We start from the raw sequence: 9361 nt of genomic DNA, 5'->3' as shown, positions 1-9361 counted from the left end.
TTTAAAACAGTTTTGAGTAGGTGGCATGACTCTGAAAATCAGGGTAAAGGGACAAACATTGTTTCAGGTTTCAGTGCACTTTGCTTTTATTATTAGCCTTAAGACGGAAGTCCAATGATAGCCAAGAAGAGAAAGGAAAGAGTGAACGAGAGTGTCTGGTGCAGACTGGGGGAGGGGAAGGATGAAGAGGAAGTATAGAATGAGAGAGAACAAGAAAAAAAGTCTGAATGAGTCAAAAGGAATGGATTCAGAAAAACTGGGACATCAACACAAGTGTGTCAACAGAGAATAATTATCGTAATATCATTATTTGGGGATCGGGAAGAAGTTGAGCAGTGTTTAAGCTTTGATTTATTTTGTATCTATGACAAAGGTAGACTTACAGTCAGAGGACAGATTTTTTTAAATATATATATTTATATGGGATTTGTTGACCTGGTTTTGCAGTTTGGCTGTTGCTACTGCAGCAACTGTTCCAACCAAACTGAATGTGTCTTAAAACTGCTCAAGCTGGAATGAATCCTTCACCTATAAACCTTTACTTGTCAATTGGAAGAGAATTTATTTAACCTAGATTACATTTTTTAAATAAAGTTGACGTCAGATGTAATGTGATCGGCCTCCTTGCCGATAAATATGAATATAAATACACAAATGCAATTTGAAAAGTAGGGGCAAAAATTTCTGACTTAATTTTCATCATTATGTGGAAAACATTGTGTGCGTTCCATAGAATAAGGAAAATCAATTCAATTTGAAATGATGCATGATGAGTAAATGACTGTATTTTCTTTTTTGGGTGAATTAACCCTTTTAGCAATATATCACCAGCTCCACCATCATTCAAAAGGTGGAGAATTTATGCAGTAGTCTAATTTTTAAACCCAAGAATTTACACTAAACTTTAAATTATATTCTTTAGTAAGAAAAGAGTGACACTAAAAATAAGGTGACGTGGATAAGAATTAAAAGGCAGTTAAAAATGTAATTAAAACCCCTACCAAGAGGACAACAAAGTATTATAACAATACTTTATGTATAACAATACTTAGTAAAATATGATTTTGTAAGAAAACTGGTAAGTTTAGAAAGATTTTTATATCACTATCACACACAGATTGACTCCTGTAAGAAAATTCCTTCCACTATCTCGAATGGAATTGTTGTTGGTCACAGACTAATGTAATATCCCCATGGTGGCAAGGAAATCTGAGCAATATGGAAAAGACACCTCATATATCATCAACCAACACACACACACACACACTTACTTCCTGGACTTGATCTGCTGACCCAAAAAATAAATCTTCCCTATGTTCTTTGTTTTAAATGTTTTTTCTACTTAAAAAAGAGAATTGCTCAGCTAGACATACACACAAAATGACATCATTATTTAAAGGGACAGTTCACCAAAAAAAATTTAAAATCAACCATTTTCGCACCTTTATGTCTTTGCAAAGCTGTAGAACTTTGTTTCTTGAATGGAGCACTAAAGGAGATGTTTAGCACAATGTCCAGATCTTTTTCCAATATAGCAAAATATGCCAAGTGAATGGGGACAGGGCTTTTAAGCTAAAGAAAACCAAAAAAAAAAAAAACACCACCATAAGAAGCAACACCAGACAGACAGATGGAGAGATAGATAGACAGATACAGACAAATACCATAGACAGACAGACAGATGCTGTAGACAGATCGATATTGTACAGACAGACTGACTTGGAGACACTAAAATGCTGGGTAGTAACTGATCACATGTATAGTCTGGATTACATATTTACATTCCAAGTACTTGTAATTAAATTACATTTTTAAATACTTGCAATCAGGCTAGTTACTTTTTTATTGATTTCAAGATTATTTATTATTCACACACTAGCAATAAGGTATTTCTTCTAATTCTCCTTTTTCATATTTTAAATTTTAACTTCTAATACAGACTACTTCTTATATACATTCAGAAAGTCATCCAGTTTTGTGGACATTCACACAAAAACAAGTCACTAGTCAGGTGGCTACAAATACACACAAAATTGAGAGGCCACACAGCATTTGATCACTGGATTTACAAAAATTATTTCAGGTTTAAGATGTTTTTAAAATAAACATTGCATCAACTACTAATGAACTCATTTTTATTCACCCTGCATGTCTTTCATGTTGTTGATAACAACGAATGGAATGTATTTTCTTTCTCTTTTTATTTTTATATTAGTATTGTACATGATTATCTTATTCAAACCAATGTGATAAACAAGTTAGGTCAAAAGTAATCTAAAAGTAATCCAAGAGTAGTCTGATTATATTAACTAAAATGTGTAATGTAATGGATTACGTTACAAACTAGTTTTTGTCATGTAATTAGGAATCAGCAATGGAATACAATTTGTTAGTAATCTACCCAGCACTGGAGATACTACAGAGGCAAGCAGGCAGGCAGGCAGACAGACAGACAGACACTGTACATGGACAGACAGACAGATACTACAGATAGACATACAGCTACTACAGATAGACAGACAGATATTACAGACAGGCAGATACTGTATACACAGACAGACAGACAGACATACAGACACATAGACCAACAGACAGAAACACACACAGATACTATAGACAGAAAGATACTGTAGATACTGTAGTGTAGACAGATAGACAGACAGATACTACTTACAGACAGATACTATAGACAGACTGATACTATATATAAAAAAAAAAAATAGTGGTGTGTCGCCAAGTATGGTGACCCATACTCGGAATTTGTGCTCTGCATTTAACCCAACCAAATGTACACACAGTAGTGAACACACACCTGGAGCAGTGGGCAGCCAATGCTGCAGCGCCCGGGGAGCAGTTGGTGCCTTGCTCAAGGGCACCTCAATAGTGGTATTGAAGGTGGAGAGAGCGCTATACATTCACTCCTTCCACCTTTTTCTGCCGGACCTGAGACTCGAACTTTTTGTAACCTTTGGGTTACGAGTCGAACTCGATAACCATTAGACCACGTGTAGAATGTGTTCCCCTTTAACACATGGACTCTTCCAGTCACCCCTGTCATCCACTGTAAAATGGACTATTCCTGAACTTTTCCATCGGAGTTCGCGAAGAGCAGCAGGTGGATGATAACAAGAAAGGAGTTTGTCTGATTAATGTAGATAGTTTTGTAGTTGAAAGTAAAGTGTAGTAATCCAAATCGAACGAGCTTTATCAATTGTGTGTGCATCACACCTTAAGTAAACATATAATTACTGAGCATTCACGGCAAATGTAAGGATAAACGCCATTCTGCCTGTATAAGTGTTTACATATTATTTACATGATTGTAAGCCGCTGCTTTTATACCACTGCTATTTAGTATTATTCTTATTTACTGTCAGTTAATATACGTTTAGTCTTTCTAAACAAGGATGCATGGCCGCATCTCAGGTAGCACGCATGCGCTCTAGAGTTGTTCACACTCGCAATGACAGCATGTGCGCAGCAGGGATGTTCATGTGAACAGCTCATGCACAGTTTTAGCGCACACACATACTTAGTATACGTTTGTACTGGGCACTAATTTCCACTTATATAAGTAGTTTTAGACCTTGATTGTGATATTGTGTTTTACACTTATTCCATTGAACAGTAATTTGCAAATAAGCTTTATATAGTGTTGTGTTGTGTTTTGTATACATTTATATTCATACTTGTGATTGTATTTTATATTTTCATAACCACACATCTATGCACATTCAATAAAGACAATTTGGATATCTAAGTGAGACATCATTGTTCTGACCGGACAAACTGTAGCCTTCACCCAAACTCGGACTAGCAATATAGTGCAAATTCACAAGATTTTTCACCACGACTTCCCCATAGACAGACATAGACAGATACTACAGACAGAGAGATAGAAATATCCTATAGACAGACAGACACACTGTAGACAGACATAAACTATGGATAGACAGACAGATAAACACTATAGATTGACAGATACTGTAGTAGACAGACAGATGCTATGGACAGAAAGACAGACAGACACACTGTAGACGGACAGATACTATGGACAGACAGACAGAAAGAGAGATACTATAGATAGACAGATAGAAATATCCTATAGACAGACAGACACACTGTAGACAGACATAAACTATGGATTAGACAGATAAACACTATAGATTGACAGATACTGTAGTAGACAGACAGATGCTATGGACAGACAGACAGACAGACACACTGTAGACGGACAGATACTATGGACAGACAGACAGAAAGAGAGATACTATAGATAGACAGACAGATACTGTAGACAGGAAGACAATATAGGCAGACAGACACTGAAGAAAATAGAGATACAGATACTGGACAGACAGACAAAGATAGAGAGGCACTATAGATAGACAGATACTGTAGTTGACAGACAGATACTATGGACAGACAGACAGACAGACGGAAAGATACTATAGATAGACAGACAGATACTGTAAACAGGAAGACACTATAGACAAATAGACTAACATATACTGTGGACAGAAAGATGGACAGAAAGATACTATAGATAGACAGAAGATAAACACTATAGACAGACAGACCGACACTTTAGATAGACAGATACTATAGAAAAACAGACCGATACTGTAGACAGACAGACAGAAAGACACTGTAGACAGACAGACAGACAGACAGACAGACACTGTAGACAGACAGACAGACACTAAAGTCAGATAGACATACAGATACTACAGACAGACACATAGACAGAAAGACACAGACAGACAAAGAACATGCATCACTTGTGCATTTTGTGAGCAATCCTGACCACAAACAGTCTCTACTTACAGGAGAGCTGTATATCTGTGCTTGTGTGTAAACATCTGCCTTTGAATTGTGTTGGATGAAAATGCACATGAAGCACATCTCTGCTCAGACACTGAATTGACTGACCACAGTATGACCTAGGACGAACCACATCTGTAGACCCTAGCGAGGATCATTAAGAACAGAGAGCAGAGGGAGGAGAGAGAGAGAGAGAGGGAAAAAAGGGCTTAAAGGGGGGTGTAAGGAGAATCTGGTATAAAAGTACTGAGAGCAGGAAAATTGTGCATAAAAGGAAGGAGGGGGAGGGAAAGAACCAGAACATAGAGCTGAGAGAGCAGAGTGAGGTACAGAGAGAGCAAGAAAAAGAAAAGCTATGAAACAGCGAGACGGAGGAGGGGGGATATCAGCCAGAAGGCTCCCAAGATTCAGATGGGGAGCAGGTTGAGAAAATGCCTCATCACGCACAATCTACACAAAATTCAACTAGCACAATGCTTTTGTTAAATATGTACAAGACATACCATACAATAAAAAGATGAAGACAAAATGTAAATCTGTGACATGGGGAGGGAAACTGATTGAGGTAGTGCAGTGTGTAAAGACAATACAGCTAACCATGAGCATGAACAAAGCTTTCATCATCTTAATCACAGAAACTCCAGTGTGCTTCTCTGACTCACAGCACTAAAATGTTGACAAAGAGGTTTAGCACAAACCACAGAGCCTGTGATGGAACAGGGTTTTGCCCTAGCTTGACACAATGTTTAAAGCAGTGAAGAAGGGTTGAAGGGAACTGTGGCCAATATGCGGATATGAAAGAACTAGCCATCTTGCTTAAAACACAGGCACTGACCTGTTTTTGTTGTTTTGTTTTTTCCAGCTCTGCAATATTGAAAGTACAATGCAGGAGATATCTGGGACAGAGAACAATTTGATTACACACAGATGGGGTTTCACAAGACAAAAAAATGTTCTCCCTTCTCTTGCTTTGTGTATTATAACCTTTGACACTCAATATTGAGATAAACAACTTAATAATATAATAGAACTATCATAGAAAATGACAGATTTAAATTCACCCAAAAATGACAATTCTGTCATTTACTCATCTTTTTGTGGTTACAAACCTGCATAACTTTGATTCTTCAGCGGAGCACAAAAGGAGCTTTTTAGCAGAATGTCCTGGCAGCTCTTTTCCATTTAGCAAAAGTAAATGGCAACAGGTCTATTAAGTTCAGAAAATGACAAAAAAGCACCATAAAAGTATCAAAACTCGTGTAATATATATTTCAAGTTTTGGAAATCATACTATTAAAATGGAATTATAATTTTTTTTTTAATTCTCAATTTTATTTTACAATTAAATATTATAATACTATCCCTTATTGTGGTTTTAATTTTCATATTTTTATATTTAACTTTTATATTTATATTTGGCTCTCAACAAAGCAGGCCAGATGTCTGTCCTCCTTGATTCAGAAATTCCTGGAAGAATCACTGACCTGTCTCTAAATTGAGTCCTGAGAGAGCAGTCTGGATTTGTTACCCTGACTCAGGGACAGAGGGACAGCGTCAGAGCCACTGTTAGGATGCCAAAACAGCAGGTTTACATTTGATGTTCTGATCTTCCAGACAGGGAAGTTCAGGCCAAGCTCCTGAGATCTGTATGTAGTTCATTATATGCAGGAAAAACCATCAGATTTCATCAAAACAGTGCCAAAACAGTCCTAATAAATTCAAATGTATTCATTTATGGATGAAGGAGAAAAGCACTTCAAAAACATGTATTTTAAATGTCCAAAGTACTCAAGGCATTTAAAAGGTTTAGTTGTTAGCATTAATAAGTTCGATATAATGAACATTTCTTAAAATATACTATAATTCAATGTTAATTCATGTTCATGTAAAATGCATGAAGAGATTACTTCACCCAACAATTAAAATTTGCTGAAAATTTAGTCACCCTCAGACCATCTAAAATGTGAGTTTGTGTCTTCATTGGAGAAATGTAGCACTATATTACTTGCTCACCAATGAATCCTCTGCAGTGAATGGGTGCCGTCAGAATGAGAGTCCAAACAGCCGATAAAAACATCACAATAATCCACACACTCCAGTCCATCAATAAATATCCTGAGACATAAAAAGCTGTTTGTAAGAAACAAATCCATCATTAAGCTGTTTTTAATTTCAAACTGTTGCTTCCAGCTAAAATATGAGTCCTCTATCTATAATATTGCACAGATCAAATGCCATTTACAAGCAAAAACAGACCAGTTCTAAACAAATATGTTGGTGGATTTTCATGTGAGAGGACAACAGGGGATGGACTTTGTCACTCTTTTCTTTGATGAATTTAAGTAAATTTTCTTATAAACACTTGTTAATTGATGCACTGGAGTGGTGTGGATTATTTTAATATTCAGCAGTTTGGACTCCTATTCTGACGGCACCCATTCATGGCAAAGGATGCATTGGTGAGCAAGTGATGTAATGCTAAATTTCCCCAAATCTGTTTTGATAAAGAAACAAACTAAACTCTGTAGTAAATTTTCAGCAGATTTTTATTTAGAGATAAACTATGCCTTTAAATGGTAATGTATACTGTACAACCGGCATTGTTTATATATTGATTTTATATAGAGATTACTCAAAGCTGTGTTCACTGTTAACAAAGGTTGAAAAAAAAAAAATCCTTATACACCGGTCCACATGAAATCTGCAGACTTTTCTTGCATTTTCCGTGCTGTTAGGGGAGAATCTGTGGAATGGAGAATTTATTAAACAGATCTGAGAATATGGAAGCTGAACCAATCACTCAATTAATTTTTTTAAATAATACACAAGTAGATTCATAGAACCTTCGGAATACTGGTGTTCCCATCAAATCTGTGGAGCTTTCTGTGGAGTTCTGCAGCACAGATGTCATGTGGGTCTTCTTGGTGGATGACGTGCTCGATACAATGTTCATTCACACTATATATAACTTAGCACAAATTCCTGTGTCCAGACATTTGAAAAATGGTCAGCACTTTATAAAGCAATGAAGAGAAAAGCAATTCCTGATGGAAACCACAGGTGTTACTAATTAACATAAGAAAACACATTGAGTGCAGGAAAGCATATGCTAGTCAGACCGCATCTGACATTACAGCAGACTGACCCCTGATGGCCGATCCACACTATTACAATTCTAGAATTCAACAAAACCACACACAAGGAATTACAATGTAACACTTTAACGTCGTTTTTTAAGTTGCATTTATTTATTACTCTTCATACGATACATCACTGTACCACCGCATATATTATGAAATATATTTTCATTATAAAATAGGGATTCTACAATCAAGGTTCAGATATAATAAAATGCTCTGAAGGATCATACCAGACAATTACGATGCATCTTTAAATGAAGTGCAGGATATTTTGGACTTACTGTAATTTGATTCAGGGCAACTCAATGAATCAAATTTGACAGGTGGGTTTGCATTTTCTCCAGAAATAAATTTGATCTCTGAGGGCCAGATAGATTAAGTATCACGGAAGGCTTTCTTCTTAAACACGCTGGGAAAATCAAAACAGAGATTCTAACATTTAAAGACAGCAAGATCTCCCATTTAAAAGACCTCAACCTCCAAACCAGCTTCAAACCCACAAATGTTCCTTTTGGTCCAAACAAATATTCTTACATTGTGCCATGGTAGAGTGAATCGTTTTTGACATATTGTAACATTGCAAAAAAACATTCACGAAAGCACAGAAAATACCAAAGGCCACAAAATCGTCTGATTTGCTTCGACATCAAACCATTAAGATTGTTAAAAACAACCTCCAGCGAAGGTTCGGTTGCATTTCAGCGTGTAAGACTACGGTTTTCACAAACATGGGCTATAGAAATATATACTGTAGAAGTCAATATTTTGCAGTGCTGCATTAGTGTACATACATACATACATACAGTACATTCCCAAGCTAGGTAGATTACTGCAAGAGACACCACACCATTTTGTGCTACAACATGGGATCATGGCTGTCCTCTATAAAACGTCTGCCCAGAAGAGATTTGTCTGAAGCCTGAGGTATGCATATTATGCCCCGGTAACAATCATACTGTTACAATCATATATATATATATATATATATATATATATATATATACACATACATACACACACTTTAATAGTCATCTCACATACAGACCACCCTCTCCTTTAAAAACAAAACAGCAAAAGAACCACAAAGCAACTACTTGTGCGCACATATACACGAAAAAGGTGCCAAACCAGGCTTATATCATGGTCAGGGTTATGGATGATTGCTTGATTTGTAAGTTTTGTTTGTTCATAAGGAGTTTTGAACAAAGATAGAAACACACTTTTGAGAAGTAACTGCACACAAAAGCTCGAAATATCCTAAAAAAAGAAGGAAATACACGTGCTTTCCACCGTCTTCTCTCAACAGTTTGACACTGAAATCAGCCGACATACTATTAAGCAACATCGTAATTCACTCTTTCTTAGTGTTAGCGTTGCTTTCAGCAGGTCAGTGTGCA

This window comes from Barbus barbus (assembly GCF_936440315.1).
Source record: "Barbus barbus genome assembly, chromosome: 28".
Taxonomy (NCBI): domain Eukaryota; kingdom Metazoa; phylum Chordata; class Actinopteri; order Cypriniformes; family Cyprinidae; genus Barbus; species Barbus barbus.
Note: the sequence above shows the minus strand (reverse complement) of the source record.